Genomic DNA, 27,486 nt, shown 5'->3' on the forward strand with positions numbered 1-27,486 from the left:
ATGGCAGCTGGAAGTAAGTGCAAATTTTGATGCTTTTGTTGATAAATTTGAAGGTTATGGGGGGATTTTGCAGCTGCTACCCAAGCAACCAATGCGGGATATTTTAAGCTGGAAAGGTTTCTATCCTGCTTGCATCCCTATGTTCATGAGAGAGTGGATTATGAAGATCCAAGTACCTTTGATGAAGCTGTCAAAGTTACCAGAGAGAAGAGTCAAAAGATGAAGAAGAAGATGGAGGCAGGATTGTTGCAGTCAATAATCATGACAGCCAGTGGACCTAGGCCCAAACAGATTGATGAGCATCAAAAGGTAAAATCTCATTTTGTTGATATGCATGTAGTCAAAGCACATGAAGGTGATGCCATGCTAGAAGAGGTAGAACAAGTGCCAACCAGGTCTCAAAAAATACAGAGAGGCATATTCAGAGTGCCACCCAATTTGCTGGCTCAAGAGGACGAGGTGATAGAAGATCTTAAAGAAGAAGTGTTGACGAGGTGATAGAAGATCTTAAAGAAGAAGTGTTGGTTCCAGAACCAGCAACGAGGAAGGTAGCAGTGGTCCAAGAATTAGCAAGTTCAAAAGAGAAGTCCGACAGCTCTCATAGCTCCAGCAGCAGTTTGGACACAGATAGCATGTGGGAGACAAAATCCATCTCTTCTAGGTATGAAACTTATGATGTTTTTCATGTAGATGAAGTGGAAAAAAATGTATGCGAGTTGCCTGCTAGCCAGCTAAATGTCAAGAGAAGTATAGTGTTGCACCTTGTGTGAATCTGCCAGTCGAGCAGCCCTATCAAATGTCTTGTGATGGTGAGTCCCTATTGGAGGAAGAGGTATGGTTTGATTGTGTATCATACCTAGTTGAAGAGCACGTTTTTGAGGATGACTTGCAGGAGCTAGGAACAGAAGCAGTGGTAGGTCAAGTTGATTTGTCTATGCAGGGGGTGGGGCAACCTTGCCTTAGTGGGCATGTCAAGGTGCATAGTATAGTTTTAGAGTTTGTGTGTACCCGTGGAGAGTTAGCTACGGCAAACGACTTTATGGAAACTGATACAGGTGCAACGCCCTATAAGGGAGAGGCTCCATTCAACAAGGAAGGTGCCGCCAACCTTGCAGGTGCTGAGATATTTGAACAGGTTGAAGCTCTAGCAAGTCATACTCTTGAGTATGAAAAGTTGGCCTTGGAGCCATTTACAGAGGGTTTGGATACAGGTTTGCAAGGAAAACATGTTTGCTTGGTTATGCAGCAAGTGGAAGCAAATGGCAAGGCATTGAAGCTATGTGTTGTGTTGTTGATAGCTATGTTGTTCCAATGCTCATGTGATAAAGATGATCATATGGAGGGTTCTCTAGCAGATGACATGATAGCGGCTTATGGTACCGGTGCTTCAAGTGTTTGAAAGTATGCTTATGGTTGGCAAAAAGGCTTGTGGATACAGGGTGACGAAACTCCGTGCTATAAAGAGCTGGAAGGGTGGCGTGTCTATTGGCCTACAAGTGCAAAGGAAGGCTTGAAGATGCATGCTTTACAGGTGGATGGCCACGGCCATGTTTTGTTTTTGATCCAGGTGGACTCTATGCCATGCTTGGGGAAGCTTTGAGCTTTCAATTTGATCCTGGAGGATGATACAACAGACACTCTTCTCTCTATATCTATGCTATCTATATAGCCACTATTCCTTATGCAGTCTATATATCTATGTTATATCATTCTCTCTATAAATGCCTATTTTACCTAAATAATACTTTTGTTGAGCATGGATGCTCAACGAGGGGGTGGGCAATGATGGTGCACCCAAGTCATGTTGACCCAGGAAACAGCCAGGAACAGATGCATAGGCGCAACAGACAGATTGATAACAGGGTGCTTGGACACATGATAGGTGTAATTTTGAGCTGGTGTCCTCATGATATGTATGCCATATGTGACATTATGTAGGTCAAGCACTGGTTTTCCGAGCCCGACAAGTCGGAAGAAGGATCCCCGAGCAAGCGAATATAAGCTCAAAGTGGAAGACGTTCGTGACGATCGTCATGTTTTTGTTGTGCGGCGGAGATGTCATTGGTCGCTGGCCTTTGAAAGGATTCTTTTTGCTGGACTATCGACTATTGTCATTCAGAAGCTTGCAGGGTTTCGATATGCAAAGCCCGATGCGATGGACGCTTTGCTCGCGGGAATGCACTCCAAGTCGGATTGAATTAAAAAGCTTTGAGTTCAACAAAAAAAAAAGGTGGAAATCTGTCAACTGCAGGGAACGAGAGCAAGATAAAGAAAGTGCGCCATCTCGTGGTGGTGGAGGTGATCGACAGGTGCATGGAAGGCCATTGGACAGTCTTCTACTGTACGCGCATTGTAGAGGGCCAATTGGTGGTGCATGCAGAGGAGGACAGTGCCAGGTGGTGAATGAAGGGTAGGTGGCGGCATTGCATGCGGGGGAGCCCGCCAGTTGGCTGCAGAGAAAAGGGCGAGCAGGGCCAAGAGTCGCGGGCAGCTGGAGGGGCTGGAGATACCGTGAGCAAGTCGGGGCCGTCAGGGCTTATTATGCAAGAGTAGGGCCAGTTGCAAGAGGGGGACCAGTTTGCAAGGGTGCACTCGGGTCAGTTTTTGCAGGGGGGAGAGGACCTCGCTATTGGCCAAGAGGAGGAGGAGCGCTGCTCTAGGGGCTGGGGACAGGAGGCCCGAGGATCGCCATGTCTGAGAAAAAAAGGAGGGCCGAGAGCTGAAGGAAAAGGTGATGCTCTAAGTGTCAGAGGGAGGTTGAAGGCACGCTTTTGCTGCACAATATGGGAGGAGGCCATGAGAAGTACAAGGAGGGAAACAGTGTAGAGAAGACAAGAGGCTATGGACTATATGAGTGGCCGAGAGCTGCATGGTGAACGTGTGCAGGAGTCTCTAGCCATGGAGAGCCTGAGAGGAGAAGGTGGGCAAGCTATATGGGGTGCCCATAGCCACACAGTGGCACCGCCGAGCAGCGCAGGGAATAGGTGCCTATAAGCAGGAAAAAAAAGTACCAAGAGTAGCTGGAGAGCCGAGCAGGAGGAGAACTACCTTGCAAAGGAGAATTCCTGATAGTTATTGAGAAGAGAGGAGGCCATGTGAAGCATTGTATACCATTGTTACCATTCAAATCAGTATAGTAAGGATTCAGTTGTTGATTCTATGGTTCCTAGTTTCTATCTTTTGCTCGTATGCATTACATATGTGCTTTCTATGAGTGCTAAGTGAGTGTTCCCCATACACCTGTGGTTTATGCATGAGGATGAAAGCTTGAGAGTAAACTTGGGTCTTCCAATGTTCTTGGGGTGTGTGAGGGTGTGGAGACTCCTTGTATGGGAGTATATGGTGCTCTAAAGGATCAAACAGATTGCATGATGGGTGGCTGGGTATGGGCAGTTGGGGGTGTTCGCGTCTGAGTCTGGATAGTAGTTGCTTGCCGATTGTGAGTCTAGGTGTGTGTTTACTAGGGGATAGGGGTGTTGTGAGATCACTGGGCTATAGAGAGGCATTTATATTATGTGCTGGTGGTTTTCTCATTTCCCCCTTTCCACCATCTCCACTCGATTCGTGCCCTTTGTCGCTCTTGCTTTGCATCCTCATATTGTGAAATCCACTTTTGCATCACTGGATTGTGAAGCATGAAAAATCGGTTGATTTTAGCCTCTAGATCTTTCATCTTCTTCTTCTCAACACCAAGATTGCACATGACAGTCCCAGATATGCGCTCATCATCTATGGTTCGCCATAGCGTGTCTAGGGCTTTATCAAATCCATCTAGCCACTCTCGAATGTAGACTAGGGACTCTCATACCAGCCGACCTTCTGCCATGCTACCCTCCGGATGTGCCTTGTGACGCACATATCCCTTGAGCATTTTAATGAAACGTTCTAAAAAGAACATCCATCTGGAATGTACTGTGCCAGCTATTTCCACCTCATCAACCATGTGAACAAGAAGATGCACCTGAATGGTTAGCATGATAGTAGAAAAGTGTTTCTCAAACATGCACACAACCTCTGTAGCATTTAGTTTGGCGAATGATATGGAGTCTACGTTGATCTCCTTTTGTGAGATCCATTGCACTAATTTCGCAAGTTTGTAGATTGTGTTACGGACGTCAAGAGACAAACATCCCTCAATGGCCACCGGTAAAATAAACTAAAAAACACGTGCAACAATGATATTTAACTCCACACACGAATTTGTTACACAATTTCCATTATGACATATTCCACTATGAACATACTTGACACATTTTATGCCAGTCGTGTGAATTCAAACCGGTAAGCTTTCCTTCTTTAGTAAAACACGTTCGGAGCGAGTGCATTACGCCAGTGGGGTCCGCACAGATTGAATGGTATCTTTTACTTTGCGTTCTTGGGCTCCTGTGAAAATCCATGGCGCTTTAGGGAGTTTTATCTATCCATCAGATGCTGTTGGTGACCAATATTGCTCCATATGATCCACATTTCTAAGGTCAACCCTGGCTCCCAAAGTATCTTTCTTATCGGTCAGATGGTCCCATAGCAGATTACCAACATTCTTGAATATGTGCATTGGATTGAGCAAGTGATTGATCATGAGTCGGGGCCAATATGGTAACTCGTACCATAGGGAGAGTCTCTTCATCCCTGGGGGCAAACCGTCATCACACATCTCCGTCTGCTCTAACCATGCTTGTGCAGACATTGTCATAATACTCAATATCTAATTCTCCTAAATGATTTTCTCATATTAAACTGATCATTTAATGTGGGGAAGTGCCAAGGGAGAAAAAGCTAGAATATTGGTTAAGTTAGCAGACCGGCCACAGTAGGGATCCAAAGGAGGGAAAATAGGGATCCAAAGGGGGGGCCATCTGCAAAAGAGCCATGTGAAACAACGGGCTAAAAAGACCCTAAGGTTCAGCCCATTAAGACTTCCAAAATGCTAAGGTTCCAAAATTCAAAGGTTGTGTCCAAAGGTCAACCTTAGGGAAAATTGGATGCTTAGTGTGTGTCCAAAAAGTCTTTTTACATCCCTACATGGGAGGGGGCGAGCCCCAAAGCTAGGGGATGAGAGAGAAAGCCACACACACACACACAGGCTCCCTTTACACAAAGGGAATGAGGGACACATGTCAGCTCCCTAGGCCAGATGCCCACAAGGTGTGCCCAATTCCTATTGGAAGACCCTTGAAGTGGACCAATGAGAATTAAGCTAGAGTAAATCTAATTTAATTAATTTAAAAACATTTAATAAAAGAAACCAATAAGAATTAAGTGTCCTAGAAGACTATTGGGCAGTCTCCCAAGGGGTCCAATGAGCATTCAGGAGCCCCATGGCTTGCCTGATTCCTATTGGCCAGGAGGCAAAGGGGTCCAATGAGAGTTTAGTTTAATTATTTAATTACCTAAAGCTCTCACAAAAGGGGAAAGGGGGACACATGTCAGAAGGCTATCACTTATGCTGCTTAATCCCTATTGGCTTGACCTGGGGAGGTCCAATGAGGCAAAAGCCATACCTATTTAGCAGCTAGGGCCCGCCCAAGAGAGAGAGGGGGGGCTGATTTTTGCTTGGCATGGACACACACACACTCAGACTTGACCATGTGTGAAGGGAGAATACTCTATCTCCTCCCAAGCTTTAATGGAGAGCTCATCACCTACTCCAAGCTTGTGAGATAGAAGCCTACAACAACACTCTCTTGGCATGTGGATGCAAATCCAACCAAGAGCCAAGCTTCAATGCATGCTCATCTTCTCTACCAAGCTAATTACTAAGCTAAGCTATGCTAATATGAGTGATTATGTGAGGAGATGTACTTCTTTCTCGTAAGATACTTCTTTTTCCTCTCAATCTACTCTCATACCCTGCTAGCTCTCACCATCTTCGAAGGTGTGTGAGGTCTTGGGTCTGAGAACGGGGATAATTCAAGTTGTGTTTGATTAAGTGTTTTGCTTGGTGTATGAAGCTTCCATCTTCATTGCACTAGCTAGTCTTGAAGGAACACAAAGAATTGTATTGTACAATGTCTCTCTTGATGGGAGAAACCATAATACAAAGCCTTTTGGAGGGGGGACCGGCTCCATGCAAATCCGGTCCTCAACTGTTGTCAATAGCTTAATTGCTCTCTCTTTTGAAAGTATTGTCGATGCTATCTAACTAGGTGTTATGCTTTTTGTTGCTCTCTCCACCCAAGCACTCTTGTAATTCTCATTAGGAATCTATTCTAATGAAATGCCCACTATGTTCATGCTAATTTCCGCTACACATAAGATTCTAGGCCATTAAATGTTACAGACATCCTCGGTGGCTCTCTTCCCAAAAAGCTGTCACATAACACATGATTCTTTGGAAGATACGCTTGATGACCTTCGTAGATTTGATTCTTCAATGAGGGTGCCCGACGTGCATTCAGTCTAGGCCCACATGTGACACATGCTCTGTATCCGCTTGTTTGAAGCCGTGCATGTATACACATGATAATAGATAAGCTTGAGAAAAACCAAGATTTACAGTGTTTGAGTCCAAGTGTAATTCACCTGAGCATTTTGTTAGTCCGGGAGAGTCATGCATAGTCCACATTAGAATACCTCTGATCAAAACATTACGTCGACCTGTGTGTTGGCTCATATCCACCACTTCTATGCCAATCCACAATTATTGTAGCTCTTCCAATAGTGGACGAAGATACACATCCATATTCTTCACTTTATACCACCCCGGCACAATCAAGCTTAGCCATAGGTGCCCCTTCTTCGTAGTCAACCACGGGGAATGTTGTAGTTGACGATGACAACGGGCCATACACTGTAAGATGTTGATTTTTGACCAAATGGATTTATGCCATCCATAGCCAGGCCTAGGTGCCAATTTCAAGCTTCCCTAGCAAAATCCGACTTTGTTTCATCTATATGTTTCCAGGCTGCAGAATCTGTAGCACACCATCCGAAGATTTATTCTTCTTATGCCATGATGCTAGGGTGGCCATGGACTTACATTCGAAGCGAGGAAGTAGAGGAAAATATCGCAAAACCTTTTGTGGAATTTTTGTTCCGTGGAGATGTACTCGATATCTCTCGGAATCACATTTCGGACACTTCTCCATGTCTATGTATTCCCCTCTGAAAAGAATGCAGTCGTTAGGACAAGCGTGGATAGAATTGCAATCCATCCCCAAGTTTCACAAGATGTTTCTTGCTTCCTCTCTTGAATCTGGGATCACATTATCAGCTTGCAGTATGTGCTCTTTGAGCAATCTACACAGCGACAAAAATGCGGTATAATTACGTAAAAATCTATCAAATCATTATACATCTACAGTTTTTTACTAAAGTAAACACATTGTAATAGATCACCTGAAAAGGGTTGTGACGCTAGTGTCACTCCATCTAAACTTTGTCTGCATGTTGAGAAGAACCATGAGCGCCTTCAATCTAGACACACGTGCTCCATCATACAATGGTATATCGGCTTCACTTTTCATATCATCATAGATAAGCCTTTTTGAATCCATGATCGTATCGATAATTTCATCGATCTCGGGATCAAACATTGCCTCGTTGAGAATGTGGTCTGTACGATCATCCCCCGAGCTATCTCACAAGCTACATTTGTGGCCTCACATATGCTGCCTGACCAAAGCGCCTGCGAACACATCTATTGGGTTGCAAGATTGCTGCCTGTTGGCCAGCATCAGAGTCCAACGAGTTATAATTTTCAACAACTTGATCTATAATAGATGGATAGAACTCACCAAAGTCACGAACGTGCTGCAAAGTAACGCGTCTTGTTCGTCGCAGAGCATGCTTGCATTGATTACAAGGACATAAGATCCTCGTTGAGAGAAAGGTGTTTCGGTTGGATGGTCCCACATCCTCGTCAATACTCATAATGAGGGTAAAAACCTTATAACGTGGACATAAATTTAATCTTCTATTGGCATCCTCCATCTTTTATCTCTCTCTCTCTCTCTCTCTCTCTCTCTCTCTCTCTCTCTCTTTGTTCACACTGTAAACTACCTCACATTCTCTAGTCATGTCCAATCCCCGCACACCTCGGTCTAGAGGTGCACAGAGATTAGAACCACCGGGTTATAATCTCGTCTTTATTGGTCAATGCCTATATTTGTGGGTACAAGAAATCTACACACCCACGTCTACATGATAGTGCATGTAGTGGACAAAACCCCTTTGCCTCTTCTCTAGCTGTAGCATTTCACAACATCTTAGCATCTTTTCACAGTAGATCTTTGCTCGAGGGATTACTTAGCACATTACATGTTGGCCTCCAATCAGAGTATCATGCCGTCGAAAGCTTTTCAGCTTAAGGTCGCATCCGTAGAGAGGAAGAGAGGGATCACTGTTCGTCTAACTCTAATTTTCTTACCGTAATCTCGAAGGTAGACTCTAATATAAAAACTCAATCCAAAATCTAATCTTAAATCTAACCTAATTGAACATGTGGTGATTCGCGGCTAATTCATGAATATTGTTAGTGTGTGAGTCAATAGGTGTTAGATTCTGATGGGAATATACATATTGTTGTGTGACTAGTGTTTGCTCTTTGGGCAAAGCGCACCTTCATTGACATGCACTAAAATCTAACCTAATCTAAAAAAAGCTAGTCCATCGAACATAAATCTAGATCTAATTTAATCTTAAACTCAAAATAAACCTAAATCTAATCAAATCTAACGTAAATAAACCTAAATAATCTAACGTAAATCTAACTCAAAATAAACTTAAATCTAATCTAATCTAATCTAAATAAACGTAAATCTAATCTAGCGTAAATCTAAATCTAACCTAATCTTACACTCAACATAAACATAAATCTAAATGTAATCTAACTTAATATAATTTTAATTTTAACATAATCTATTTCTCTCTTTGTTTTCTCCCCTTATCTCTCTCTTTCGTCTTCTCCTCCCCTCTCTCTCTCTTTGGTTCTTATTCTCTCTCTCTCTCTCTCTCTCTCTCTCTCTCTCTTTCTCTTTGTTTTCTCCTCTCTCTCTCTCTCTCTCTCTCTCCCTCTCTCAATGTGTGTGTGTATATTCATTCTTTATTTATGCATCTGTATGTGTGTGTGTGTTTTGTTTATGCTTGTGCTCTCTCTCTCTCTCTCTCTCTCTCTCTCTCTCTCTCTCTTTTCCTCTCTCAATGTGTGTGCGTATGCATTCTTTGTTTATGCATATGTGTGTCTGTATGCATGTGTGTGTATGCATTCTTTGTTTATGCATGTGTGTGTCTGTATGCATTCTTTGTTTATGCATGCATGTGTGTGTGTGTTTTTTTTTTTTGTTTATACATGTGCTCTCTCTCTCTCTCTCTCTCTCTCTCTCTCAAAAACACACATTGTGTGTGTGTGTGTGAGAGAGAGAGAGAGAGAGCACATGTGTGTGTGTATACATTCTTTGTTTATGCACGTGTGTGTATGCATTCTTTGTTTATGCATGCATGTGTGTGTGTGTGTGTGTTTTTTTTTGTTTATGCATGGGCTCTCTCTCTCTCTCTCTCTCTCTCTCTCTCTCTCTCTCTCTCTCTCTCTCAAAAACACACATTGTGTGTGTGTATGTGTGTGTGAGAGAGAGAGAGAAAGAGAGGGACAAAGAGAGAAAGAGGGGAAGGGAACATGAGAGAGAGGAGAGGGAAGGAGCATACCTGGCTCTCCTTCCTCTCCTCGTGTGTGTGTGTGTGTGTGTGGAGAAGAAAGAGAGAGAGAGGGAGAGCACGGGTTACCTCTTTGCTTGAGCGTCAAAGTCAGATTTGAGATCTGAGTTTTCGGGCGCTCTTGGTTTATTTTTTACCCCTGTCGACATCGCTATGGACGTTGCTATGAGTGTCTCTATGTTACAATAAACTAGCGACGCTCATAGCGATGGCCATAGCAACGCTCATAGAGACGCCCATAGCAACGCTTATAGCGATGCCGTGAATTTTCACTTTTGAGCGTCGCACTGCGAGCGTCTTTAATGTGAAGTGCCTCTTGTAGTGAGGCCAAAAATTGGCCATGCAGTGCATTTTTGTCACCCTTCTACATCTATCTGCACAATTGGCACTCAATTTTTTCCTAGAATGTATCTCGCAACCTCGTGAAGTGGCCCCAAAATTAGTCCTCATGATGAAAGTTTTGCATAATTATCACAAGGAAACATCCACGTTGTGTTCGTGCTTATCCACGTGCAAGTATTGACCCCATTTGACCTCTTGATGCCACTAGATGTCATCTGACGCACCTACTTACCTCATGTTGTCGGCCCGCGGATAGCTTCCTCGAGAAGTTTTACGCGCTACCAACTCCTCATTATTATAGAAAAAACACAATGGTACTGGTGATAATGAAAATCGATGCACTATGTACACGTTGTCCTACCTGTACACATGTGGGCCCCACGTAACCACCTGGCTCTCGAAAATGGGCAATCCTTTATTTGATGCACCATGAATGTGTATGTACATATACGCAATCACTTCTTGCAAAAAACTCCTAACAATGAATGTTTCATTATATGTGTATGGCCTTTGTCTACTTGGTTTGGCATCATCTCTCATGGGTATGGTATATTGACAGATTTCTGGATCAACACCCTTGAGATCCTTTAAGAGTACCAAGCAAAGATATCGCGGTATTCTTTCAGTAAGCATAACAAAAGCTCTTCTTCTTCTTATGTTAGGTCATTTGCAATGTAGGCAGGCCTAGGCTCCTCTCCTGGTTCAGCCAAATCTATCATTTTTGTATTTTAAGGCCCTTTGTAGGACTCGCATTGTTTTCATAGTTCCCTAACAGGTTGTTCGCTTATGATTTTTTGATCTTGGAGAGTATATTTCCTGTAATGGGATGGAACACTCATTACATCTTTACTATCCTCTTTTGTGGTTTCCATTTCGGTCGTATATATCTCCTTTAGAGATTTTTTCAACTCTTGATATTTCTTTTTCCACTCAACTTGTGTCATGGTTAACTCCTTGTCCTGTATTTTTGGCTTTGCTTGAGTATCCTTGCTCATTTTTCTTGATGTTTTTGACACTTCTGTATTTTCATTTGAATGATATCTGCCAGTGATTTTGTCCTTGACACAATCATGTGCATCTATCTACATCAGGAACTGTGTTCTACTGGAGACTGATGGCATAGGTCTAGCTTTCACATTTTTGGTGTCTCTTTTTCGTCTATACCATTTTTGTCTTCTTGATTTCTGGTTTGGAAAGTCAAAAAACTTTTCCTCCCCTCCTTCCATGAGTAGCTTTGCTCTCACATGTTCTTTTTCCGACCCTGAATCATCTGAGGTAGCTGAATGTTCTTCTAACTAATCTGTTGCATCGTAGTAGAGGTCTGAAAAGATTTGTTGAGATTTTATCAAGTCCTTGGGTTCCTCGATTTCATCTTCAATGTGGAGGGTTGAGATCATTTGTATGAGAATTATGTCATAGCCATCCTCATTGCAAAATTGAGTAGGCATAGATGTATTCACACATACATCTATTGTCACTAAAGTATAAGTCCACTCAAATGGCTCAAACAAATGCTCTGGAAAGGGTTCAGGTACATATGCTTCGTCTGTGCGATCCCTTTCTAAAATATATTCTTCTCTTTTTAAGCTCCTGTTTTTTGAAGCTCCGCACATCCAAATAGGAGTGTCTTTGTTCAACCAAGAGGGAAGCTTGGTTTCAACTGAAGATACTGAATCAAACTCTTGTATGGGAATTTTCATGACGTCTCTATAAGTGTGATCTTTTAGATTAACCCTTGTTATAGATCTCATTTACTTCAAGTACAGATAATTGTTTTCCCAACCTTGGATGAGCTGTACTTGTTGCATTAAAGGTCTTCTCAATATGATTTTGTAATTGAGTTTCTTTTCAAAGTCTATGGCAAAAGTGTGTTGATATTCAATCCCATGGGAATTAATTATCACTTTTTCAAGCAGTCCTAAGGGTCTTTCAATATGTCCATCAACTAAATGCAATTTCATTCGAGTTTGTCTAATTGTCTGGTTGTCCCTAGGATTTCCATATTGCTTTCGTGGCTATGGCTATGCCTGCCCCACTATCCAATATTTCCATGATTTTGTAATTGAGTTTCTTTCCAAATTATACTATGGCAAAAGTGTATTGATATTCAATCCACATGAATTAATGATCACTTTTTCAAGCAGTCATAAGGGTCTTTCAATACGTCCATCAGCGAAGTGTAATTTCATTTGAGTTTTTCTAATGGCTGGTTGTCCCCACGATTCCCATACTGCTTTTGTGGATATGGTTATGTCTATCTAGTATTGCCATGGTTTCTATGTCATTATATTTCACTGGAAGGGTGGTGTTTCCTTCTTCCCCTTCGTAGTATTCTTCGACTTTGTTCATTGGAATAGATCGAATCTCTTTGTTGTCAATTTTATGTTTCAATTTTCCAATTTTTTTGCGACCAGCGCCGTTGTTCCCACCTTCTCTAGAGTTTTCTGTAGATCATTTCATAAGTATAATTTGATTCTTAACAGTTCTCCCAAAGTAAGAGTGCATTGGATGGGTGTAGACATGATTGAATGATTGTTGTCTACTTCTAGGGTCTGTTCTGCTCTTTTTACTTGAGTGGTTTTCAATTATGGACCTGAACACATTATCTCAAGGATTTGTAGCTACGTCTTCCAAAACAAGGATCAAACACAATACGGTAGCTCAAATGGATCTACAGCTTTAAATAGAAGCAAGGTGAGTCTGTTAGGTATTGTGCACCTCGAATGAAACAATAGATTGCCAAATTCCCAGATATAGAAATACCTACAGAAGAACGACTAGTATCATTGTTTCTAGAGAGATTGTTAAACAAAGAACTTCATGCTATATTGTATAGTAAGAAGCATACAACCCTAGAAGAGTGTGTGTCAGATGCTATTGAGTTAGGAGACAATTGTGATACAACCAATTAAACATCAAAAATGGTGTGCAATTGAGGATAAATGGACCAACCATGAGACCAATGAGTGCTACTATTGACCAAAGTATGATGGGAATGTTCTGTGTGGGAACGGCTGCTGCAGCACCACTTTCAGCCATAGAAGACATGCTCAAAAGGATGAATGACATGATGAATAACATGCAAAAAGCACCTATGAGGGGACCATGGCAAGGGATACCTCAATAAGTACAACCAATTAGACAGCAAAAATGGTGTGCAATCAAGGGTAAATGGACTAACCATGAGACCAATGAGTGCTACTATCGACCAAAGTATAATGGGAATGTTCAGTACGTGCCCATGGGGCCACAAGGACAACCCATGTACAGATGTTAGCCTAACATGGCACCAGCTCAAAGACCATATATGGGTATGGAAAGACCTCAACCCGTGTTGGGTCAACAACATCCATATCCAAGACATAATGCAGTGCCTATAAAGTACATGCATTCATAAGGAGTCATAGATGAACAAGCACTAATGCCTGCTACACCCTATGCTGAGCCTAGTCCATCTACAGTAATGGTAGAAGGAGATTGGTATAATTCACATCCACCACCAATGGAAGAACATGTGACTTATACTCCACCAGAGCTTGCACCAATGTATTATGTAGTTAATCAAGGTGTTAGACTTCCTATTGTAAGACCCATGATTAAGCCAAGAACAGGAAACTGTCACAATTGTGGTGCAGATGATCATTGGAAAAATAAATGCCTAGAGCCTGACAAAAACCTCAATCCAGTTGAAGCTTATTGCATACAATGTTGCAAAAAGGGAGGACACTTCCCGGAAGATTGTCCTAAAAATCAGTAGTAAACGTAGTCCACGTGATACTTAGTAGCTCATCTGAGAGTGAACCGATTGTTCCAATCAAGGTAATCACTAGAGCTCAAACTAATAAAAAGAAACATAACTCCTCTGATGATTCCGAGAATATAAAAATTGCCTCTCAAAAGACCAAAAGAAGCAAAAGCAAAAGGTATGAGATGACAAAATAGAAACAGTGAGTTGAAATCAAGGCGAAAGCAAAACAACTATTCCAAGAAAAGGTGAGAGAAACTCGAAGTGAAATCAAAGAAACAACCGTGAAATTTGGAGAATCAATTTTGGTTGATGACATTTTTGAGCCTATTAATGCAGCCTTGGAAGCCTACCAAGTAGGACTTAAAGCACGCCAAAACATGGAAAACAAATGGAAAAACCATCCTTCTCCAAACATGGAAGCAGCTAAGCTTGAAGCTTATCAAAATTTGGTAAGAATCACGTAGGAGTTGCTTGAAAAACAAAAACCCAAGCTCGAAAGTATGGCAAAACCTGAGGAGCTTGTGATAGGAGACAATCAAGAAAAATCCAAAGTGGTGGTATAACCCCACTATGAAACAAAAGAGCCAGAACTTATAGTGTCATATATACAGCGAGGATGCCTTAAACGTAATTCTATTTGTAGAGGAAGACTAGCCAAGACACTTATGGAAAAAATTTAGAGAGATCAATGATGGGAGCCTAACCCTAAAGTCAGTGCAGGATCGGGAGGATCAGTACTGGTAGAAAAAGTAGATGAGCAGCTTGACGCACTTTTAAAAGCATACGAAGCCAGACTAAAAAACAACCAAAACCAAGAGCAACGATGGATGACTTATCCATATGCGGAACTAGAAAAACAGAGGTTTGAAATGTGTAGGAAGATGATTGAAACAACCCAATGTTTGATAGAAAAACCACTTAGTAAACCTGCAAGTTGGCACGAGGTGCCAGCTCCAACCCCTATCACACCAACTCTAGAGAAACAAGCTGACACAGAGGAGGGACTCATGACTGCCTCAGAGTCTAAGCGGGAACCTATCATAGTGTCAAATACAACAGATGAGACATTTGATGGTTTCCAACCCAAAACATCTGCGGGGATGGAAAGAGTGTGACAGTCTAGATGACCTGTGGAAGCAAATCCGGGAAGCAAATGAAGCCAACAGGGTGAACCACCAACTAAATCGCGCTGAGAAGGAGAAAAATGAGATCTTACCTCCCATTGAAGAATTTGAGGCAAGATCACAAATGAGCTTTGATATGCATTCAGAAGAAGGGGACCAGGGTCAATTAGATCGGGGCACAACCAACCTGACTCGCTAAAAACTCTACCCTCTTACCTAGGGGAGTATGAAGCTAAGTCTGAAGTGAGAGCAATCCCATCCCAAAGACTTTCTCCCAACAGAATAATGGATTCAGAAGGGTTGATTGAGTTACTATCCACCCCGGTGGCATGCACAATCACATTAGCCAAACTCCTGAGGTTACGACCAAACATGTGGACCACATTAGGCAAATGCTTAGAAAAATTTGGAGTAAAAGACCCACCGTGAGAATTCAAGAAGGGATCAAAGAATTGGACAAGCCTCAACTGAACACTAGGCCTGTACCTTTAAACAAGATTGGAGAATATTGTGAAGGAGAAGATGGAAATACCACATTACCAGTAGAATTCCAGGGAGTAGTCTCCAAGGCTATTCTCGACAGTGGAGAGGGAGTCGCTATTGCCACAAAAGAAATCTGAAAAAAATGGGGAAAACCGGCTTTGAGAGCAACCAAAATGAAATTACAACTGGCAGATGGGTTCATGGAAAAGCCTCTAGGAATTTTAGAAAAAGTAATTTTCACCTCTTGCGGAAATGAGTATAAGCATACATTTGCAATAGTTGATTTCGGTAAAAAGAACAATTACGAGATCATCTTGGGAAGACCGTTCATGAGACAATTAAAGATGGTACAGGATTGGGTTTATGACCACATATACCTCAGGCATGGGGAGACTACAACCAAAATATACCTAAAGGACCATAGTTACAAAGATGTGAACCAGACATCAGTGGAAGAGTTTGATTCGGCTACGTTGGCAGGGTCCAAACTCCCAACATGGTTCGGGCAGAAAAAAGAGCTATGGATGTGTGGAGATTCACATTGTGGGAGCTTGAAAAGAGAGGAATGCATCTTAGAAAGAGCTATTGAAGACAAGGATTATATTCCAGAACCTTTTCCCAAAGATACATTAGAACCTATGGAATGGGAACACATACTAGCAACGTTGGACGTCTGGATAGCCCAAAACCAAAATTTCGTGATAAGGACGGTTATGATGTGCTACCCTATTACATGGTAAATTTTGTACCAATAGGAGATAAGGATGTAGACTCACCAGAACGAGAAGAGTTTTATGACTCCACTACGCATATGGAATTAAGTAACGATGCAGATAACGAGTGTTCAGACAGCTCAAGCGAGAGTAGGGAAACAACCGCAGATATCAAGTTTTATGATTTTGCAAATCAACACCCTAGACGACAGGAACGCTATAGAAAAAAAACAGCAGAAAACAAGGTTAGAGAAAATCTGATGCCCAGGATAAAAGACAAAATGCACTATCTAATGCTAGCCAAGGCAGAGGATTGTGTAAAAGACAGAATATCAGGGAGATTCTCAAGAGTTCGAGGGAAAAGGACACATGAGGACATAAAACAGCACCATTAGGCAAAATTTGGACTCACAAAGGGGCCCTTTAAGGAGTTTGACTTTACTTCTCTCTACCAAAATGGGCACATGGATAAATTTTTGCACACAAACTCCAAAGTTGGCGGAGGTTTGAAAATTAGAATGTCCTCTTCAAGCTCTATCCACTGATATATAGCACGCCATGAGATTTCTCATATTTTAGAAGATTCTTTTTTTGATTCACTTAGATTCCGATAGAGTTGTTACATCATAGGTGAATAAAAATAAGAATCTTCTAAAATATGAGGAATCTCATGGCGTGCTATATATCAGTAGATAGAGCTTGAAGAGGACATTCTAACTGTCAAACCTCCGTCAAATTTGGAGTTTGTTTGCAAGAATTTATCCATGCATCCATTTTGGTAGAGAGAGGTGAAGTCAAACTCCTTAAAGGGCCCCTTTGTGAGTCCAAATTTTGCCTAATGGGAAAACTAAAACGGATACAAATTCAAGAAAATATCAACAATCAAAACGTGAAAAGACAAAAGATCCCGAGTGGACCAAAATGGAGTATAAGAAGAAATACAAAGAACTTAAACGGTCGTTACGAGAGGTATGGACTACTGACGCAGAAAGTGAAGGTAAGGAGGATTCAGAAAAAGAAAACATGGATGTACCATCCACTATCGAAAATTCACCATCCAAGACAGAAAAATCATAATGACACCATCAATAAGGGAAAGAATAAACCAAGAATCTTTCGATGGACCGGAAAATGCAAAACGATTTGACCTCGCTGCGCCAAACGAAGAGCCTCAGCATGTCTATATAGCAACTGATTTAGGGCCTGAAGAAGAAGAAATGCTAACACGGCTTCTCAACAAGTATAAAGATATGTTTGCATGGTCTTACAAAGACCTCAAGGGAGTTGATACATCGATATGCCAACATACAATTCCGTTAAAATTCAGATGCCAAACCAAGCAAACAACGTCCTTACACATGTAAGGACACATTTGCTAAACGAATCAAAGAAGAGATTGACAAGCTGAAGGATGCCGAATTCATCTATGAAATCGAGCATAGAGATTGGGTGTCACCCATTGTGGTTGTCCCCAAAAAGAACGGAAAGTTGCATGTGTGTGTGAACCTCAAAAAGGTAAATGTAGGAATAATAAGGGATAATTATCCCTTGCCAATCACAGAACATGTGCTTGAGAGGGTAGTAGGAAAACAGGCCTATTCATTTTTGGATGGGTTTCAGGGTACAACCAATTGGCAATTGCAATAGAGGATCAACACAAAATGGCCTTTGCCACAGAATGGGGCATATATGCCTTTTGGCCTAACCAATGCCCCAGCCACCTTCCAAAGGTTAATGACTCATGCATTCAAAGAATACCTAAGAATATTCTTAGAAATATATATGGATGATCTCTGTGTCGACTCTCTTATTCGAGAAGAACACATTGACTATTTACAAAAGGTATTTGAGAAGTGCAGAACATATCGAATGTGTCTCAACCCGGAAAAGTGCATTTTTATGGTAAGGCAAGGCCGCATATTAGGATATATTGTCTCAAGAAATGGCATAACTACTGACCTAGACAAAATTAGAGTCATAGTAGACTTGCCCAGGCCTACTAATGCCAAACAAGTACAATCTTTCATGGGACACTGCAGATATTATCGAAGATTCATATATATGTATGCGATCATTGCACAACCACTATATCGCTTATTAGTCACCCGGAAAAGTGCATTTTTATGGTAAGGCAAGGCCGCATCTTAGGACATTGTCTCAAGAACTGGCATAACTACTGACCTAGACAAAATTAGAGTCATAGTAGACTTTCCGAGGCCTACTAATGCCAAACAAGTACAATCTTTCATGGGACATTGCGGATATTATCAAAGATTCATATATATGTATGCGGTCATTGCACAACCACTATATCGCTTATTGGTCAGTTTCGACTGAACTGAGGAGTGTGAAACTTCATTCAAAAAGCTTAAGGAAAACTTCTATCAGCACCTGTACTTAAAGCACCAGATTGGGAAAAGATATTCCATGTTCACATTGATACCTCTGCATACGCAATTGGGAGTATTCTGGCTCAACCGGGAGACGGAACAATGGATTTCCCAGTTTGTTATGCGAGCCGACAACTAAATAGTGCATAAAAGAAATACACCACCACTGAAAGAGAGGGATTAGGAATGATATATGCTGTAAAGAAATTTCGACATTATCTGCTTGTAAACAAATTTGTGTTCTTCACAGATCATCAAGCTCTTCTGTATTTAGTAAATAAACCATGCAATACTGGGAGAATTGTGCGTTGGTTTATTATATTGCTAGAGTTTGACTTCACAGTGGTAGTAAAAAAAGGTAAAACGCATCTATGAGCGGATCATCTTTCAAGGCTACACAACGGGGAAGCTCCTAAAGGAATCGATGATGACATACCTGATGCTTATCTTTTCAGTATTGAAATGATACCCAAATGGTCTCAAAAAATTGTTAGCATGCTTCCCTTTGGAGGTAGATTTGATAAAAAGGAAGAAGAATCCACACAATAAACATTTCGACAAACAAAAAACTTTCAATTGATTGCGGGACGACTATACCATCTAGGCTCGGACAAAGTTCTACGCTTGTGTATAAATCCAGAGGAATTCGAGTGTTATCTTGAGGAAGCACACATGCAAGATTGTGCATTTCATTGTTCAACAATGAAAACACACCAAAGGTTGAAACACTTAGTAGTATATTGGCCAACTATGTATGCTGACATACATGCTTATGTTAACAAATGTATTATATGTAGTGCCAAACGATCGGTGGATCGTGAGACATTGTTTCAGGTAACCATTGCACCTGCATGGAGTCAATATATCTTTAATTTATTAACAACGAGGACATTTCCTGAAAACACAACAAAAGCACAACAAAGGGCTATAGAGTTGGAGGCTCGAGACTTTTATTCAAATGAAAATCAACTCTACAAGCGAGGAAAAGACAATCAACTTAGAATCTGTGCAAGTGAAAGTGAATACCTGCTGATTCTAAAACATACACATGGAGGAATAAGTGGAGGCCATTTTTCAGGCGATAAGACAACAAAAATTGTCTTAATTGCGGGGATATGATGGCCTACATTGCACATAAATGCTACGGAATTTGTAAAGCGTTGTGACGCATGTCAGCGCACTAAAGTGCCGATAAAAAGAGATGAAATGCCACTACGGCCAAGGATGGGAGCACGGGAATTTTCAAAATGGGGAATTGATTTTGTGGGGCCTATTTCACCCCCTGCATATCGCACCCATACCCAATATATTGATAGCCGTTTTTCAGCTCTTTGTAATTGCCACAGTGAGTTACCTCACCCTACCAAAATCACCCAAACACTGTGGCTATCCCTACCATTTCACTGTACATAGGCGTGCGTGAGTCACGGGACTTTTCCCATATCTTCTTAAAAAACCCTCAATTAGCTAGTCATTGGGCTAGTTGAGCCAAAAAAATAAAAAAAATAAGTATATTATGGCCCATGCGTATGTAAATATTTCTTTGTATATAGGGCCTAAATAAAATATTTTTTTCATAATTATTTTGATATTTATTTAAATATTTCTACCGAGGTGTGTGTTATTTATGCTCTGTACATTACCTCACCATTACCACAATTTTCTTACCATTTTTCATACTCTTTATTCCATATAGAAATATTTTCATGTAATCTTCTCTTATTTTTGGTGTAACTCCATCCCAACAAAAATCCAAAAAAACTAGTTCTATTTATGTGTATATTTTTTTCACTATTGTGATTTTTTCCTTCCTACATATATTCTCTATTACTCTCATAAATTAGACCACCAAAAATATTCATCTTTTTATGGTAGCCTCATAATGAGAGGGATTTCTTTTGACCCCTTTATATTTTTTCCACTTATATTATTTATATTGGACATGTACATATTTTTTAGACCCCTCAATATTTGATTTTCTTAGTTGTACTATTCACTTATATCATGCTCTCTACAATATCTTCATATATAGACCTATCAAATAAGGTCAAGGGTAGGTGGCATGCATACATGCACTATGGAGGGCTCACTCTTGGAGGTATTCAAAAGAATCATCCAAAGAAGGACCCCACAAGGACCTTGTGCAGTGGAAAAAAATGGTCAGTTTTGCTGAATTTTTAAAGTTCACTTGCTCTCCGAATTTGAAAAGGTGATACAAACAAAAGTTGTAGCTCGTGGGCTGAACTTTTGCCTCAAATTTTTTCATATTTTTTTGAGCTACGAGCTGTGAGCTATGATTTTATTAGTAGACCCCAGTTTTCCCATGCTATGCAGCCACACTCCCTCTTCCACTTTATCATTTTCCTCTTTCACACACAGTTCTCCACGCATCATCCCCACCTCTCTCACCCCTCCTCTCTGAACCCTACTCACCTTCTCCTCAACCTTGAAGAATAAGAAAAACCATGGTGAACTCATACCTCCCACACACAATTCCATTCCAAAATTGACCACCTAATCTCATTTTTCCTCCTCCAATTTACCTATATCTATCAAAAAAACCACAAAATTCAGCCTCTTCTCTTAAAAGACAGCATCATGGTGGTTGATTACTCAGCTTCAATTACCTTGTCTCTCAAGGAAGGTCAAGAGTGGAGAAAAAATGTACCGTCAAAGCTAGTGGACCGTCAACAAGCATCAAAATTGGCCCTACTCAAGACACTTGGAGCATCAACCTTGTAAGAAATCCACCTTTTCTTACCTCTTAAGAGTTTTTTTTCCTTATTTGTATCCTACATGGATACTCCCATTGTAAATATCCAATTGCATTTGTAAATTAATACTAACTCTACTAACACTAACCCACTATGAAAAGTCCTATCACCTCCATTTCTCTCCTCTCTCTTTCCCCACCAACTTCTTGATAATTCCAAGCAAAAGAAATTAGATAAATTGCTGAAAATCTAACCCAACCATGGTTAGAGGAGTAACCCTAGCCTTCAAAATTGCTATAAAAGGAGGGTGTAGCTAGCACAAAAAGGGGGAGCCATAAGCAAGAGCACTATGCTATAGCTTGAGAAGCCAAGCTCAACCTCTCTAGAAGGAGCTCTTGAGTGGAAGCTCATTGTCTTATGCATGTGCATGTGTTGTAATAGGGGATTAGCAAGGGAACTCTATGCCATTGTAAGAGAGAGAGTGATCATTCAATTGAGAGTAGGAAATCTATCATTTCTCCTGCTAGTGTAAGCCCAACATTTGCTGAATCAAGGAGGGTGGATTTGGACTAAGCTTGGATATTTTGTCTCCCTTCCAACGTGAAGTAATGGACAACAATCATGCGTAAGTGTCTTGGTGTTTTTTGTTAAGTTCTTGATAGCTTGTCTCTGGTGTTGTCATCAATCTAGCCATAAATCCCACATACTGTAAGAGGGCGACAGGGTGGAGAGGACTCCCCTTGCTTTAAGACAGTGATTGGGGTGGCTTTTCTTGTGATGTGTTGTGGTGAAATTTACGCAAGCTATGTTGAACAAATACTAATTTCACTTTGATTTGTCATGACAGATTTGTAAGAAGGTATTAATGCAACAAGCACCCCCTCCCCCTTTCTCTCTCTTTCTTAAATATATAGTTATGTTTGCTTGATCATTGCCGATACGTTTCAAAGCAGCCCGAGCACTATCTCTCTCTCTCTCTCTCTCTCGTGTTTTAGTGTGTGAGAGTGTTCCATTGGTGTTAGGGTTAGTGTAAATTCCTTGCTTGTTTGTGGGTTGCTCTAACAATTCTCCTCTTTTGCGTCCTAGTTCGCTCTTAAACTAGGTGGTGCCCCTTGTGTAGTTGGTATTTGGCTGTGGGTTTGTTGTTTTGGTTTGTGTTGTGTTGTGCCCCAGCCCCATTGAGCAGCACGGGAGCCTTGAAGGGTGTCTAGAGGTTGATCTTCTTGTTGCCCGCCCCGGACCGCCTCAATATCATCGTGGCTATGGACTATCTCACAAAATGGGCTGAATCCAAAGCTACACAAAAAGAAGATGCAAGGACCACTGCACAATTTTGTATGAGAATGTCTTTGTAAGATATGGATTACCGATAGAAATTGTCAGTGATCGAGGAACACATTTTCTTAATGAATTCATTGAATACCTACTAGAGGAATTCATGGTCATACATAAAATATCTGCTCCATATCATCCACAAGCAAATGGACAGGCTGGGGCCACAAATAAAACCCTATGCACTATTTTGACTAAAATTGTATCAAAATCATGGGCAGACTGGGATGAACAATTACACTCAACACTAAGGGCATACAGGTAGCTTATAAAACATCGATTGGAACAACACCGCACAACATGGTGTTTGGTCTAAACGCTATATTGCCCATAGAGTTTTTGATTCCAACTATGAGTAGCGAAACTCTTAGAATGGACAGGCCATGAACTCTCTTTAAGAATATATGATCTTGAAAAGCTAGATGAACTTTGACTGAGAGTTGTAGCTTTGATCTATGATCAGAAGAGAAGACAAAAGTAGTTTTTTGACAAGCATGTGCGCACGGAAGAGTTTAAAACAGGTGATTATGTACTTGTTTACACTTTTAAGCAACATGCTAAAAAACTTAAAAAGCGAGGGATGGGACCCTTTGTGATTAGTGACTTTTCACAAAGTGGAGCCGTCAAACTTGCGACATTGGAAGGTGAAGAAATGCCAAATTGAATTAGTGGGTGTCGGTTAAAAAAATATCATTTACCACTAACATAGGAGATGCTCCAACAAATCCATCATGAAAAACAACGAGCAAAGGAGAAACAGAGGGTAAGAGAAGAAGCACAAGCATAAGCAAAAGAACGCATTGCAAAACGAAGGCTTCTACAACAACAACAACTACAAATTGGATCACCGTTGAAAATAAATGCTATTCGATTAACAAATTTTAATGAAGACACAATGGATTCAATAATTGCAGTCAAAGTGGGTAGCAACCAAGTTGACTCGACGACATTGCTTGATTCAGGAGCTTAAGCAAATCTATTTCTTGCAAATTATATAAACAGCTCAAGATTGAAGAACAACTCCATCCTACTCAACAAGCACTGGAAAGAAGTACATCATATTCATTAAGAATGGTGGGCTGGACGATATTGCATGTACGAATACATCAATATGTTTATCCCCACAAGTTTTATGTCATTGAGGATGTGAGTACACTACATCCGATGATGTTGGGACAACCATGGCAAAAAGAGTATAATGTGCAGATAGATTGGAGTTCAAATACAATTAAAATTCAACAAGCACAACAACACCAAGTGGTAGCATTTGCTCAGACAACCCGGAACCAGCAAAAGATATCTACGAATGATAACCAGGAAACCGCCCACCGTAATCAATCAAAAATGAGACACCACAGACGACAATAAATAGATCAAGGTCAGCAATACCCAAACAACATGTATGGGTACAGAAGGATGGAAGTGAACGGACCTACAAACAACAATTCAATGGCAGAAGACCTCCAAAAAACAATGTTAAACAAACACCGAACCGGGTCATAAAACAGATCTGGATATCGAAAAACATGCTCAATCGCCAACTACATGAGACACGCATTTGGATCCCCAAAGTGAAGCTACAAGAACTCCATTCAGTACAAGCAACACAAGTAGCCAGACAATCACTAAATCTGACATCAATAAACAGATCTAGGTGGGTGCCGATCAAAAGAACCGCAAAAACAACCAAAGAAGAGGCCATAAACCTCCAAATGCCTCCAAATCAAAGCTACAAATGGCAATCAAAAGAGAAAAATATTATGGCCACATCGGACAAGACACTCCCATCCAAGGAGATCACAACGGCAATATCTACAGTAGTGGCAAACTAAGCCACTTTCGCAAAGAAGACGATCAAAGAACGAGCAGCAGATTTATAACTTTTAATTGCAAAGAAAATCTGCCAACCAAACCAGGAACAAATAGGAAACATCAACGTCAAATGCCAATAAGCATCTTGCTTACACCCTCCTCTCGCACCGCATTAATTTTACCATGCATTGATTGAGTATGCATCAGGTAGGGCCACTTTACAAGGCCCCGCATTAGCACAATTTTTAACCCATGCACTGCACATACCCCGAGGCGATACCTTGTCATCCAAGAGGACTCCGATTAGGAGGGGGGGAGGCATTCTCAATGCGAACCCGATGACCGTAAAAAGCAGCAAAAAGGGTATGTTTTGACTATTTTTGACGGGTTTACGTTTGATTGCAAAATTTTCTAGACTAACCTAAGTACATATGCCCTTATACAGCATTAATCAACAGATATATCAGGCCAAACGCCAAATTGAGGCCTATAGGTGTATGTATATATGTAAAAATAGCCATTTTTCAGGCAAAATATTGGTGAACGGAGAAATCCGGCCATAAAAATTACATGTGAGTGTACATAGTGTGTCAAGGTGAAATTTTTGATTTATTTTAATTTTTGGGATTTTTTTGGGTTGACCTTGCTATTTTCTTTTTAATTTTTCTAATTATTCTTAGAAAAACCTCAAAAATACAAAAATCAGGTGAAAGATGAACGTAATGAAAAACAAAAAAGATGGGGATGATCAGTGACTATAAGATTACCCAGGGTACAATGTGGGTGCAATTATGAGAATGAAGCGGGAGGCGTGTTGTGGCCAGATTTTGATCGAATCGTCAAAATTCTCAGAAACTGGGCAAACGGAGTCCAAATGAGGAACTTTTCAATTCTAAACCTCGTCTCGCGAAAAGTTAGGAGCACATGTCAAATTTCATGAAAAATGGTTTGTGGACCCCCATTATAAGATTTTTTAACCCCACATAGAGCTCATTTCTACTATTTCACTTGTGAGAGAGAGCTCTAGCCACCTAGAGCGCACAGGACTTCCAACAGCTGATACGCCGTGCACAGGCACTCGACAGCCACCAGATATGAGAGGTAGACTCAGCACCTTATGCTCTTCGTGTATATTTGATGTTTTGTCGCCAAGACTAGCATAGAACTCCAACAGGGTTTGCAGGGTAGAGGCCTGTAAGCATAGGTAGCCACCTAACGGCTAGCCCAATACCAACAAGACTTCATAGGAGGTTTACCCTAGCCTAAGAGACCAACCTTGGATGCCCAAAGGAGGCAAGAACGCAACGGAAAAAACCCTAACATCTCAAGCCCTGCAAAAGGCCACAAAGAGGAAAATCCGGCAAAAGTGACCCGAATGATACCAAAACTCATGGGTAGGAGCTTCTCGACGAGCTCTACAAGGCTACATAGGCCACATGACCATAAGGCGACTCAAAGCTGGCCTAAGCTTCAGAAACAGCATCAGAAACGCAAAGCGTCACTTGGCTCTCACAGCCAAGCTAAACGTCCGTTTGCCACCAAACTTCACGAGCGGCTTACCAAGCCCTTCAATAACCAAGTCCTATGGTGGTAGACCACTACAAATAATCGGTGGCATGCAAACGCAATCATGGGCACTTCTAGACAGACAAATCGCCAAACAAAGCTCAGGTGAAGCCAAAGCCAACAAGAATCGCATGGCCATGAGTCACATCTTCAAAATCATGAAAAAGACATCCTGCACATAGTATGTCTCCAAGCTTGAAATGACCTGCAGGTGGATTTTTTTGATCTTCAAACATCTTTATCACATTCAAAAAACCCAACCACCAAGTTTCAAGCCAAACAAATCACTTTTGGCCTCATAGCTCCATAGATGGACTTTTCATACTCTAAAGCATAAAAAATGGTCTTCCTACCCTTAAAACTTATCCAAATCCAAATCTAAGACCATGGTGATGATCCACAGGCTATGCCCTCTCACATTGATAAGTTTCATGCAATTCTGAGCAAAAAGACATCCTATGCGTAGTATGTCTCCAGGGTCATTTTGACTTACTGAGCAAAGTTTGACATCATGAATGTGATCAACATGCTACAAGGAGCCTACATATTAAGTTTCAAGTCATTTGAATACCATTTGCTCATCATTACAAGACATCCTACTCATTTTTATACCAAGAAGCCTAAAATAGTCAAAAATTGCACTTTTTGGTGTCTAAATTAAAATCCAAGCACATAGCTATGATGTACAGGTCCTAAGCTATCATCATGTCAAGTTTCAAGTCATTCTAATGAAAAAGACATACTACGCGTAGGATGTCTTTAGGCTTATTTTGTAGCACAAATCCTACTGTTTTCACTTGCAGGGCATCCTTAGTCCCTCTTGAGCTCATGTTTCAATTTTCAAGTCAATTGGATGGTTAAAACTCAGCTTATGTAATCTGTAAAGAACGTTAACTTTGGGCTACTGAGTGAAACAGGATCCATGGCAGCCGCTAAGTCGCCAGCAAAGAAGAAAAGAATGACCAACAAGGACTACCTCGATGATGTGGAGCCATTTATAATACCAGCAGAAACCACAAAGCCCACTACCACTTGGTTACAAAGCAATTTACTTGAAGCAAATGACCTCAGGATATACCAAGGCATGTTCATAGACCTAGAGGTCAATGCCATAGAGCTACCAATGATACCACAGGAACTCAATGAGTTCACGAGAAAGCTAGAAATAGTGTCTATTTGGGAAAAGTTAGACTTACACAATTATTTTGAGGCTTTGCCAGTAGGAATTGACATTCAGAGAGTCTGGGAACTCGTCACCACCATAAAGGAGAATGGCATAGCCAGGTGAGAGCTCTGCATGGAAAGAACAAAGTGATTGTAATCACGCTAGGGGTGGTTGCAAGTGCCTTGAACCTCTCTAATGCAGGTGACAGTGTCAACAAGAGGCGAGAAGAGGTGAAGGTATACAAGGAAACCAAGAAGAACTACACATTCGAGGATATTGCGGATCCAATGGTGGCAACCATGTGCCAACTTTACAACCAATATTTCCATATCTGCACCAAGAGGCCTCAAAAGTACACTGTGCCACCTACAGCAATTGGAACAACATTCACATGGGCAATCAAGACAAGAAGCCTAGGAGAGATGGATTATGCGGCATACCTATAG

The 27,486-nt window shown here is 41.1% G+C and overlaps 1 pseudogene; it reads left to right on the top strand.

The window, feature by feature from the left end:
• Positions 1 to 27,486, top strand: LOC147437730 (uncharacterized; annotated as a pseudogene).

This window comes from Adiantum capillus-veneris, chromosome 17 (genome assembly GCF_014529385.1).
Source record: "Adiantum capillus-veneris isolate H3 chromosome 17, ASM1452938v2, whole genome shotgun sequence".
In the NCBI taxonomy this organism is placed as follows: domain Eukaryota; kingdom Viridiplantae; phylum Streptophyta; class Polypodiopsida; order Polypodiales; family Pteridaceae; genus Adiantum; species Adiantum capillus-veneris.